This window comes from Pristiophorus japonicus, chromosome 13 (assembly GCF_044704955.1).
Source record: "Pristiophorus japonicus isolate sPriJap1 chromosome 13, sPriJap1.hap1, whole genome shotgun sequence".
Taxonomy (NCBI): Eukaryota; Metazoa; Chordata; class Chondrichthyes; family Pristiophoridae; genus Pristiophorus; species Pristiophorus japonicus.
This window is the reverse complement of record NC_091989.1, coordinates 75,253,303-75,265,282: the sequence shown is the minus strand read 5'-3', so window position 1 is coordinate 75,265,282 and position 11,980 is coordinate 75,253,303. Positions and strand designations below refer to the sequence as shown.

The following is an 11,980-nucleotide window of genomic DNA, read 5'->3' as shown; positions in this document are numbered from 1 at the left end:
CTTAGTGTAGTTTGGTGTGGTGCAGTGTAATTTGGTGTAGTTTGGTATGGTGTAGTTTGGTGTAATTTGGTGTGGTGTGCTTTGGTGTAGTTTGGTGTGGTGCAGTGTAGTTTGGTGTGTGTTTTGATGTAGGTTGGTGTGGTGCGGTGTAGTTTGGTGTGTGTTTTGGTGTGGTGCGGTGTAGTTTGGTGTGTGTTTTGATGTAGTTTGATGTGGTGCAGTGTAGTTTGGTGTGTGCTTTGATGTAGTTTGGTGTGGTGCGGTGTAGTTTGGTGTGTGTTTTGATGTAGTTTGGTGTGGTGCAGTGTAGTTTGGTGTGTGTTTTGGTGTGGTGCGGTGTAGTTTGGTGTGTGTTTTGGTGTAGTTTGGTGTGGTGCGATGTAGTTTGGTGTGTGTTTTGGCGTAGTTTGATGTATATTTTGGTGTAGTCTGGTGTGGTGCAGTGTAGTTTGGTGTGTGTTTTGCTGTAGTTTGGTGTGGTGCAGTGTAGTTTGGTGTGTTTTGGTGTAGTTTGGTGTGTGTTTTGGTGTAGCTTGGTGTGGTGCAGTGTAGTTTGGTGTGTGTTTTGATGTAGTTTGGTGTGGTGCGGTGTAGTTTGGTGTGTGTTTTGGTGTGGTGCGGTGTAGTTTGGTGTGTGTTTTGATGTAGTTTGGTGTGGTGCAGTGTAGTTTGGTGTGTGCTTTGATGTAGTTTGGTGTGGTGCGGTGTAGTTTGGTGTGTGTTTTGATGTAGTTTGATGTGGTGCAGTGTAGTTTAGTGTGTGTTTTGGTGTGGTGCGGTGTAGTTTGGTGTGTGTTTTGATGTAGTTTGATGTGGTGCAGTGTAGTTTGGTGTGTGCTTTGATGTAGTTTGGTGTGGTGCGGTGTAGTTTGGTGTGTGTTTTGATGTAGTTTGGTGTGGTGCAGTGTAGTTTGGTGTGTGTTTTGGTGTGGTGCGGTGTAGTTTGGTGTGTGTTTTGGTGTAGTTTGGTGTGGTGCGATGTAGTTTGGTGTGTGTTTTGGCGTAGTTTGATGTATATTTTGGTGTAGTCTGGTGTGGTGCAGTGTAGTTTGGTGTGTGTTTTGCTGTAGTTTGGTGTGGTGCAGTGTAGTTTGGTGTGTTTTGGTGTAGTTTGGTGTGGTGCGATGTAGTTTGGTGTGTGTTTTGGCGTAGTTTGATGTATATTTTGGTGTAGTCTGGTGTGTTTTGGTGTAGTTTGGTGTGTGTTTTGGTGTAGCTTGGTGTGGTGCAGTGTAGTTTGGTGTGTGTTTTGATGTAGTTTGGTGTGGTGCGGTGTAGTTTGGTGTGTGTTTTGGTGTGGTGCGGTGTAGTTTGGTGTGTGTTTTGATGTAGTTTGGTGTGGTGCAGTGTAGTTTGGTGTGTGCTTTGATGTAGTTTGGTGTGGTGCGGTGTAGTTTGGTGTGTGTTTTGATGTAGTTTGATGTGGTGCAGTGTAGTTTAGTGTGTGTTTTGGTGTGGTGCGGTGTAGTTTGGTGTGTGTTTTGATGTAGTTTGATGTGGTGCAGTGTAGTTTGGTGTGTGCTTTGATGTAGTTTGGTGTGGTGCGGTGTAGTTTGGTGTGTGTTTTGATGTAGTTTGGTGTGGTGCAGTGTAGTTTGGTGTGTGTTTTGGTGTGGTGCGGTGTAGTTTGGTGTGTGTTTTGGTGTAGTTTGGTGTGGTGCGATGTAGTTTGGTGTGTGTTTTGGCGTAGTTTGATGTATATTTTGGTGTAGTCTGGTGTGGTGCAGTGTAGTTTGGTGTGTGTTTTGCTGTAGTTTGATGTGGTGCAGTGTAGTTTAGTGTGTGTTTTGGTGTGGTGCGGTGTAGTTTGGTGTGTGTTTTGATGTAGTTTGATGTGGTGCAGTGTAGTTTGGTGTGTGCTTTGATGTAGTTTGGTGTGGTGCGGTGTAGTTTGGTGTGTGTTTTGATGTAGTTTGGTGTGGTGCAGTGTAGTTTGGTGTGTGTTTTGGTGTGGTGCGGTGTAGTTTGGTGTGTGTTTTGGTGTAGTTTGGTGTGGTGCGATGTAGTTTGGTGTGTGTTTTGGCGTAGTTTGATGTATATTTTGGTGTAGTCTGGTGTGGTGCAGTGTAGTTTGGTGTGTGTTTTGCTGTAGTTTGGTGTGGTGCAGTGTAGTTTGGTGTGTTTTGGTGTAGTTTGGTGTGTGTTTTGGTGTAGCTTGGTGTGGTGCAGTGTAGTTTGGTGTGTGTTTTGATGTAGTTTGGTGTGGTGCGGTGTAGTTTGGTGTGTGTTTTGGTGTGGTGCGGTGTAGTTTGGTGTGTGTTTTGATGTAGTTTGGTGTGGTGCAGTGTAGTTTGGTGTGTGCTTTGATGTAGTTTGGTGTGGTGCGGTGTAGTTTGGTGTGTGTTTTGATGTAGTTTGGTGTGGTGCAGTGTAGTTTGGTGTGTGCTTTGATGTAGTTTGGTGTGGTGCGGTGTAGTTTGGTGTGTGTTTTGATGTAGTTTGATGTGGTGCAGTGTAGTTTAGTGTGTGTTTTGGTGTGGTGCGGTGTAGTTTGGTGTGTGTTTTGATGTAGTTTGATGTGGTGCAGTGTAGTTTGGTGTGTGCTTTGATGTAGTTTGGTGTGGTGCGGTGTAGTTTGGTGTGTGTTTTGATGTAGTTTGGTGTGGTGCAGTGTAGTTTGGTGTGTGTTTTGGTGTGGTGCGGTGTAGTTTGGTGTGTGTTTTGGTGTAGTTTGGTGTGGTGCGATGTAGTTTGGTGTGTGTTTTGGCGTAGTTTGATGTATATTTTGGTGTAGTCTGGTGTGGTGCAGTGTAGTTTGGTGTGTGTTTTGCTGTAGTTTGGTGTGGTGCAGTGTAGTTTGGTGTGTTTTGGTGTAGTTTGGTGTGGTGCGATGTAGTTTGGTGTGTGTTTTGGCGTAGTTTGATGTATATTTTGGTGTAGTCTGGTGTGTTTTGGTGTAGTTTGGTGTGTGTTTTGGTGTAGCTTGGTGTGGTGCAGTGTAGTTTGGTGTGTGTTTTGATGTAGTTTGGTGTGGTGCGGTGTAGTTTGGTGTGTGTTTTGGTGTGGTGCGGTGTAGTTTGGTGTGTGTTTTGATGTAGTTTGGTGTGGTGCAGTGTAGTTTGGTGTGTGCTTTGATGTAGTTTGGTGTGGTGCGGTGTAGTTTGGTGTGTGTTTTGATGTAGTTTGATGTGGTGCAGTGTAGTTTAGTGTGTGTTTTGGTGTGGTGCGGTGTAGTTTGGTGTGTGTTTTGATGTAGTTTGATGTGGTGCAGTGTAGTTTGGTGTGTGCTTTGATGTAGTTTGGTGTGGTGCGGTGTAGTTTGGTGTGTGTTTTGATGTAGTTTGGTGTGGTGCAGTGTAGTTTGGTGTGTGTTTTGGTGTGGTGCGGTGTAGTTTGGTGTGTGTTTTGGTGTAGTTTGGTGTGGTGCGATGTAGTTTGGTGTGTGTTTTGGCGTAGTTTGATGTATATTTTGGTGTAGTCTGGTGTGGTGCAGTGTAGTTTGGTGTGTGTTTTGCTGTAGTTTGGTGTGGTGCAGTGTAGTTTGGTGTGTTTTGGTGTAGTTTGGTGTGGTGCGATGTAGTTTGGTGTGTGTTTTGGCGTAGTTTGATGTATATTTTGGTGTAGTCTGGTGTGGTGCAGTGTAGTTTGGTGTGTGTTTTGGTGTAGCTTGGTGTGGTGCAGTGTAGTTTGGTGTGTGTTTTGATGTAGTTTGGTGTGGTGCGGTGTAGTTTGGTGTGTGTTTTGGTGTGGTGCGGTGTAGTTTGGTGTGTGTTTTGATGTAGTTTGGTGTGGTGCAGTGTAGTTTGGTGTGTGCTTTGATGTAGTTTGGTGTGGTGCGGTGTAGTTTGGTGTGTGTTTTGATGTAGTTTGATGTGGTGCAGTGTAGTTTAGTGTGTGTTTTGGTGTGGTGCGGTGTAGTTTGGTGTGTGTTTTGGTGTAGTTTGGTGTGGTGCGGTGTAGTTTGGTGTGTGTTTTGGCATAGTTTGGTGTATGTTTTGGTGTAGTCTGGTGTGGTGCAGTGTAGTTTGGTGTGTGCTTTGGTGTAGTTTGGTGTGGTGCAGTGAAGTTTGGTGTGTTTTGGTGTAGTTTGGTGTGTGTTTTGGTGTAGCTTGGTGTGGTGCAGTGTAGTTTGGTGCGTGTTTTGGTGTAGTTTGGTGTGTGTTTTGGTGTAGTTTGGTGTGTGGTGCGGTGTAGTTTGGTGTGTGTTTTGGTGTAGTTTGTTGTGTAGTTTGGTGTAGTTTGGTGTGGTGTGGTGCAGTTTGGTGTGTGTTTTGGTGTAGTTTGGTGTGTGGTGTGGTGTAGTTTGGTGTGTGTTTTGGTGTAGTTTGGTGTGGTGCGGTGCAGTTTGGTGTGTGTTTTGGTGTAGTTTGGTGTGGTGCGGTGTAGTTTGGTGTGTGTTTTGGTGTAGTCTGGTGTGGTGCAGTGTGTTTTGGTGTAGTTTGGTGTGGTGCGGTGTAGTTTGGTGTGGTGCGGTGTAGTTTGGTGTGCGTTTTGGTGTAGTCTGGTGTGGTGCAGTGTAATTTGGTGTGTGTTTTGGTGTAGTCTGGTGTGGTGCAGTGTAGTTTGGTATGTGTTTTGGTGAAGTTTGGTGTGTTTTGGTGTAGTTTGGTGTGTGTTTTGGTGTAGTCTGATGTGGTGCAGTGTGTTTTGGTGTGGTGCGGTGTAGTTTGGTGTGTGTTTTGGTGTAGTTTGGTGTGTGTTTTGGTGTAGTTTGGTGTGTGTTTTGGTGTAGTTTGGTGTGGTGTAGTTTGGTGTGTGTTTTGGTGTAGTTTGGTGTGGTGCGGTGCAGTTTGGTGTGTGTTTTGGTGTAGTTTGGTGTGGTGCAGTGTAGTTTGGTGCGTGGTTTGGTGTAGTTTGGTGTTGTGTAGTTTGGTGTGTGTTTTGGTGTAGTTTGGTGTGGTGCAGTGTAGTTTGGTGTTTGTTTTGGTGTAGTTTGGTATGTTTTGGTGTAGTTTGGTGCGGTGTGGTGAAGTTTGGTGTGTGTTTTGTTGTAGTTTGATGTGTGTTTTGGTGTAGTCTGATGTGCTGCAGTGTGTTTTGGTGTGGTGCGGTGTAGTTTTGGTGTAGTTTGGTGTGGTGCGGTGCAGTTTGGTGTGTGTTTTGGTGTAGTTTGGTGTGGTGCAGTGTAGTTTGGTGCGTGTTTTGGTGTAGTTTGGTGTGGTGCAGTGTAGTTTGGTGTGTAGTTTGGTGTGGTGCGGTGTAGTTTGGTGTGTGGTTTGGTGTAGTCTGGTATGGTGCGGTGTAGCTTAGTGTGCGTTTTGGTGTCATTTGGTGTGGTGCGGTGTAGTTTGGTGTAGTCTGGTGTGGTGCAGTGTGTTTTGGTGTAGTTTGGTGTGGTGCGGTGTAGTTTGGTGTGTGTTTTGGTGTAGTCTGGTGGTGCGGTGTAGTTTGGTGTGTGTTTTGGTGTAGTCTGGTGTGGTGCAGTGTAGATTGGTGTGTGTTTTGGTGTAGTCTGGTGTGGTGCAGTGTAGTTTGGTGTGTGTTTTGGTGTAGTTTGGTGCGGTGAAGTTTGGTGTGTGTTTTGGTGTAGTCTGATGTGGTGCAACGTGTTTTGGTGTGGTGCGGTGTAGTTTGGTGTGTGTTTTGGTGTAGTTTGGTGTGTGTTTTGGTGTAGTTTGGTGTGTGTTTTGGTGTAGTCTGGTGTGGTGCAGTCTAGTTTGGTGTGTGTTTTGGTGTGTTTTTGTGTAGTTTGGTGCGGTGCGGTGTTGTTAGGTGTGTTTTGGTGTAGTTTGGTGTGTGTTTTGGCATAGTTGGGTGTGGTGCGGTGTAGTTTGGTGTATGTTTTGGTGTAATTTGGTGTGGTGCGGTGTAGTTTGGTGTGTGTTTTGGTGTAGTTTGGTGTGGTGCGGTGTAGTTTGGTGTGTGTTTTGGTGTAGTCTGGTGTGGTGCGGTGTAGTTTGGTGTGTTTTGGTGTAGTTTGGTATGGTGCAGTGTAGTTTGGTATGTTTTGGTGTAGTTTGGTGTGTGTTTTGGTGTAGTTTGGTGTGGTGCGGTGTAGTTTGGTGTGTGTTTTGGTGTAGTTTGGTGTGTGGACGGTGTAATTTGGTGTGTGGGCGGTGTAGTTTGGTGTGTGGTGCGGTGTAGCTTGCTGTGTTTTGGTGTAGTTTGGTGTGGTGTGGTGTAGTTTGGTGTGTGTTTTGGTGTAGTTTGGTGTGGTGCGGTGCAGTTTGGTGTGTTTTGGTGTAGTTTGGTGTGGTGCAGTGTAGTTTGGTGTGTGTTTTGGTGTAGTTTGGCGTGGTGCAGTGTAGTTTGGTGCGTGTTTTGGTGTAGTTTGGTGTGGTGCAGTGTAGTTTGGTGTGTGTTTTGGTGTAGTTTGGTGTGTGTATTGGTGCAGTTTATTGTGGTGCGGTGCAGTTTGGTGTGTTTTGGTGTAGTTTGGTGTGGTGCGGTGCAGTTTGGTGTGTTTTGGTGTGTGTTTTGGTGTAGTTTGGTGTGGTGCAGTGTAATTTGGTGTGTGTTTTGGTGTAGTTTGGTGTGGTGCGGTGTAGTTTGGTGTGTGTTTTGGTGTAGTCTGGTGTGGTGCAGTGTGTTTTGGTGTAGTTTGGTGTGGTGCGGTGTAGTTTGGTGTGGTGCGGTGTAGTTTGGTGTGCGTTTTGGTGTAGTCTGGTGTGGTGCAGTGTAATTTGGTGTGTGTTTTGGTGTAGTCTGGTGTGGTGCAGTGTAGTTTGGTATGTGTTTTGGTGAAGTTTGGTGTGTTTTGGTGTAGTTTGGTGTGTGTTTTGGTGTAGTCTGATGTGGTGCAGTGTGTTTTGGTGTGGTGCGGTGTAGTTTGGTGTGTGTTTTGGTGTAGTTTGGTGTGTGTTTTGGTGTAGTTTGGTGTGTGTTTTGGTGTAGTTTGGTGTGGTGTAGTTTGGTGTGTGTTTTGGTGTAGTTTGGTGTGGTGCGGTGCAGTTTGGTGTGTGTTTTGGTGTAGTTTGGTGTGGTGCAGTGTAGTTTGGTGCGTGGTTTGGTGTAGTTTGGTGTTGTGTAGTTTGGTGTGTGTTTTGGTGTAGTTTGGTGTGGTGCAGTGTAGTTTGGTGTTTGTTTTGGTGTAGTTTGGTATGTTTTGGTGTAGTTTGGTGCGGTGTGGTGAAGTTTGGTGTGTGTTTTGTTGTAGTTTGATGTGTGTTTTGGTGTAGTCTGATGTGCTGCAGTGTGTTTTGGTGTGGTGCGGTGTAGTTTTGGTGTAGTTTGGTGTGGTGCGGTGCAGTTTGGTGTGTGTTTTGGTGTAGTTTGGTGTGGTGCAGTGTAGTTTGGTGCGTGTTTTGGTGTAGTTTGGTGTGGTGCAGTGTAGTTTGGTGTGTAGTTTGGTGTGGTGCGGTGTAGTTTGGTGTGTGGTTTGGTGTAGTCTGGTATGGTGCGGTGTAGCTTAGTGTGCGTTTTGGTGTCATTTGGTGTGGTGCGGTGTAGTTTGGTGTAGTCTGGTGTGGTGCAGTGTGTTTTGGTGTAGTTTGGTGTGGTGCGGTGTAGTTTGGTGTGTGTTTTGGTGTAGTCTGGTGGTGCGGTGTAGTTTGGTGTGTGTTTTGGTGTAGTCTGGTGTGGTGCAGTGTAGATTGGTGTGTGTTTTGGTGTAGTCTGGTGTGGTGCAGTGTAGTTTGGTGTGTGTTTTGGTGTAGTTTGGTGCGGTGAAGTTTGGTGTGTGTTTTGGTGTAGTCTGATGTGGTGCAACGTGTTTTGGTGTGGTGCGGTGTAGTTTGGTGTGTGTTTTGGTGTAGTTTGGTGTGTGTTTTGGTGTAGTTTGGTGTGTGTTTTGGTGTAGTCTGGTGTGGTGCAGTCTAGTTTGGTGTGTGTTTTGGTGTGTTTTTGTGTAGTTTGGTGCGGTGCGGTGTTGTTAGGTGTGTTTTGGTGTAGTTTGGTGTGTGTTTTGGCATAGTTGGGTGTGGTGCGGTGTAGTTTGGTGTATGTTTTGGTGTAATTTGGTGTGGTGCGGTGTAGTTTGGTGTGTGTTTTGGTGTAGTTTGGTGTGGTGCGGTGTAGTTTGGTGTGTGTTTTGGTGTAGTCTGGTGTGGTGCGGTGTAGTTTGGTGTGTTTTGGTGTAGTTTGGTATGGTGCAGTGTAGTTTGGTATGTTTTGGTGTAGTTTGGTGTGTGTTTTGGTGTAGTTTGGTGTGGTGCGGTGTAGTTTGGTGTGTGTTTTGGTGTAGTTTGGTGTGTGGACGGTGTAATTTGGTGTGTGGGCGGTGTAGTTTGGTGTGTGGTGCGGTGTAGCTTGCTGTGTTTTGGTGAAGTTTGGTGTGGTGTGGTGTAGTTTGGTGTGTGTTTTGGTGTAGTTTGGTGTGGTGCGGTGCAGTTTGGTGTGTTTTGGTGTAGTTTGGTGTGGTGCAGTGTAGTTTGGTGTGTGTTTTGGTGTAGTTTGGCGTGGTGCAGTGTAGTTTGGTGCGTGTTTTGGTGTAGTTTGGTGTGGTGCAGTGTAGTTTGGTGTGTGTTTTGGTGTAGTTTGGTGTGTGTATTGGTGCAGTTTATTGTGGTGCGGTGCAGTTTGGTGTGTTTTGGTGTAGTTTGGTGTGGTGCAGTGTAGTTTGGTGCGTGTTTTGGTGTAGTTTGGTGTGGTGCAGTGTAGTTTGGTGTGTGTTTTGGTGTAGTTTTGTGTGGTGTAGTTTGGTGTGTGTTTTGGTGTAGACTGGTATGGTGTGGTGTAGTTTGGTGTGTGTTTAGGTGTAGTTTGGCGTGGTGCGGTGTAGTTTGGTGTGTGTTTTGGTGTAGTCTGGTGTGGTGCAGTGTGTTTTGGTGTAGTTTGGTGTGGTGTAGTCTGGTGTGTGTTTCGGTGTAGTTTGGTGTGGTGTTGTGCGGTGTAGTTTGGTGTGTGTTTCGGTGTAGTCTGGTGTGGTGCGGTGTAGTTTGGTGTGTTTTGGTGTAGTTTGGTATGGTGCAGTGTAGTTTGGTATGTTTTGGTGTAGTTTGGTGTGTGTTTTGGTGTAGTTTGGTGTGGTGCGGTGTAGTTTGGTGTGTGTTTTGGTGTAGTTTGGTGTGTGGACGGTGTAATTTGGTGTGTGGGCGGTGTAGTTTGGTGTGTGGTGCGGTGTAGCTTGCTGTGTTTTGGTGAAGTTTGGTGTGGTGTGGTGTAGTTTGGTGTGTGTTTTGGTGTAGTTTGGTGTGGTGCGGTGCAGTTTGGTGTGTTTTGGTGTAGTTTGGTGTGGTGCAGTGTAGTTTGGTGTGTGTTTTGGTGTAGTTTGGCGTGGTGCAGTGTAGTTTGGTGCGTGTTTTGGTGTAGTTTGGTGTGGTGCAGTGTAGTTTGGTGTGTGTTTTGGTGTAGTTTGGTGTGTGTATTGGTGCAGTTTATTGTGGTGCGGTGCAGTTTGGTGTGTTTTGGTGTAGTTTGGTGTGGTGCAGTGTAGTTTGGTGCGTGTTTTGGTGTAGTTTGGTGTGGTGCAGTGTAGTTTGGTGCGTGTTTTGGTGTAGTTTTGTGTGGTGTAGTTTGGTGTGTGTTTTGGTGTAGACTGGTATGGTGTGGTGTAGTTTGGTGTGTGTTTAGGTGTAGTTTGGCGTGGTGCGGTGTAGTTTGGTGTGTGTTTTGGTGTAGTCTGGTGTGGTGCAGTGTGTTTTGGTGTAGTTTGGTGTGGTGTAGTCTGGTGTGTGTTTCGGTGTAGTTTGGTGTGGTGTTGTGCGGTGTAGTTTGGTGTGTGTTTCGGTGTAGTTTGATGTGGTGTGGTGTTTTGGGATCTCCAGGCCCGGCTCTCTCACTGTTTGGACTGGCGGCGGTGAGGTTGTGCGCCTGCGCGGTGGGCCCCGGGAGGCGGCAGCGGGAGCGAGAGCGGGAGGCCTGGCACAATGGCGGCGGCCGGCAGGTCAGTCCGTCCGTCCGTCACTGGGGGCGGCCCGGCCCGGCCCGGCCCAAACCCGAGCCTGGGTGTGGGGCACGCGGGGTAACCGAGGCACCTCTGCGGGGGGAGGGGGATTGGCGGCCCAAAGATCAGCGCTCTCCTCACTGAGGGAGCCGGGGAGAGGGGGAGGGAGGAGGTGAGCCGCGAAACGATCTGTGTCCTGGAGTGGCCGGTTGACGAGCGTGTGCCGTTGCCCGGGCAACAGGCTGGGGAGGGGCGGGGCCCGGGCCCGGGCCTGGGGGTCTCCGGCCGGAGCGGGAGGCAGCGCAGCGCAGCGAGCGCACTACTCGGCTCGGACTCAGCCTCGGCTCTGCTCGCCCATTCGGTGGGCAGCGCGGTGTGGAGCTCAGCAGGTAGGGTAGGGTAGGGTAGGGGTTGGTGAGGTGAGATGCAGGGCGGGGCGCGGCGCGGCGCGGCGGGCCTCCAGCTCCCTCTGGGCTGGCAATGCCTGATGATTTATTGAGGCAGATTGAGCTACTGTACCGCAATCGCATTCTCCACCAAGTTGAATATATTCTCGGTGTTAAAACGGATAATTTCTGTAGTGTCTCGCCTTTTTGGTTTAATGTCTCAGAATGACACTGCACAGAAGGAGGCCATTCGTCCCATAGTGCCTGTGCCTGCTCTTTGAGAGAGCTAGCCCATTAATCCCAGTCCCCTGCACTTTCCCTGTAGCCCTGCAATATTTTTATGTAAATGAAGTGATACATTTTGGTAGGAAGAATGAGGAGAGGCAATATGAACTAAATTGTACAATTGGGCATTCATAAGAACAGTCAAGGTGCTCAATTTAACAGCAAATTGAGGAAAGCTAAAATTAAACCAAATGCAAAAATAAGATACTGTCACATTAAATACATTTGTTGACTACAGAAGTGATTGTATATTTTTTAAAACGGCTGTTTCCCTTTCTTGTTGGAATCTAGACAGCAGGGACTTAGTGAATATGCAGTATTTTATTCCTCCATGAAGAGCATCACAGTTCAGCCCAATCCTTTCCATGTGTGCATTTCCTTGGAGCGATAACTGGATAACAAATCGGGATTGGGCAATCTTGATTAATTGTATTCCCCACCCTAACCCAGGCTAATTTTCCTCTTCTAATGATACTACTGTAGTCAGTGCTTCTTTGAACTTTTCTCCTTGTTTCTTCGAAGTTCCAAAAATCACATATTCTTCCTCTTTTACATATCGTTGCCCATTCCTAGAACTCGTACTGTACCGTTTCTTCCCTTCTTCAGTCTTTCCTTCCATCTTCACGCTTTCAAAATATGAATATTGCAGCACTAGTCACTATTTCCTGACTTATCTTGTCTTCTCTTATATTCTTGGTGGTGTCCTATCCTATAATTCAATTGTTCACCTTTGTTTCTCAACAAAAAATAAATGAAAGCATCTGAACCGCTGCTGCTGTGAGATCAGCTAACTCAGAAACTGTGGATTGAACCTTTTTAAAAAAAAAAAAAAAAAAATTGTTCCTGGGATGTGGGCATCGCTGGCAAGCCCAGCATTTATTGCTCAACCCTAATTACCTTGAGAAGGTGGTGGTGAGCTGCTGTCTTGAACCGCTGTAGTCCGTGTGGTGATGGTACTCCCACAGTGCTGTTAGGGAGGGAGTTCCCCAGGATTTTGACCCAGTGACAATGAAGGAGCGGCGATATATTTCCAAGTCAGGATGGTGTGTGAATTGGAGATGATGTTCCCATGCGCCTGCTGCCCTTGTCCTAGGTGGTAGAGGTCGCGGGTTTGGGAGGTGCTGCCGGAGAAGCCGTGGCGAGTTGCTGCAGTGCATCTTGTAGATGGTACACACTGCAGCCACGGTGCGCCGGTGGTGAAGGGAGCGAATGTATAGAAACATAGAAAATAGGTGCAGGAGTAGGCCATTCGGCCCTTCGAGCCTGCACCGCCATTCAATATGATCATGCAACTTTAGTACCCCATTGCTGCTTTCTCTCCATACACCTTGATCCCTTTAGCCATAAGGGCCACATCTAACTCCCTTTTGAATATATCTAACGAACTGGCCTCAACAACTTTTTGTGGTAGAGAGTTCCACAGGTTCACAATTCTCTGAGTGAAGAAGTTTCTCCTCATCTCGGTCCTAAATGGCTTACCCCTTATCCTTAGACTGTGACCCCTGGTTCTGGACTTTCCCAACATCGGGAACACTCTTCCTGCATCTAACCTGTCCAATTCCGTCACAATTTTATATGTTTCTATGAGATCCCCTCTCATTCTTCT

The 11,980-nt window shown here is 46.9% G+C and overlaps 1 protein-coding gene across 1 annotated transcript in view; it reads left to right on the top strand.

Moving 5' to 3' along the window:
- Positions 1-9,625: 9,625 nt before the first annotated feature.
- LOC139278121 (centrosomal protein of 83 kDa-like) overlaps positions 9,626-11,980 on the top strand; it is a 75,717-nt gene continuing 73,362 nt past the window's right edge. Inside the window, exon 1 of the mRNA XM_070896778.1 lies at positions 9,626-9,703. The gene's annotated coding sequence lies outside the window, so the exon portion shown is untranslated. The remainder of the gene's footprint in view (positions 9,704-11,980) is intronic.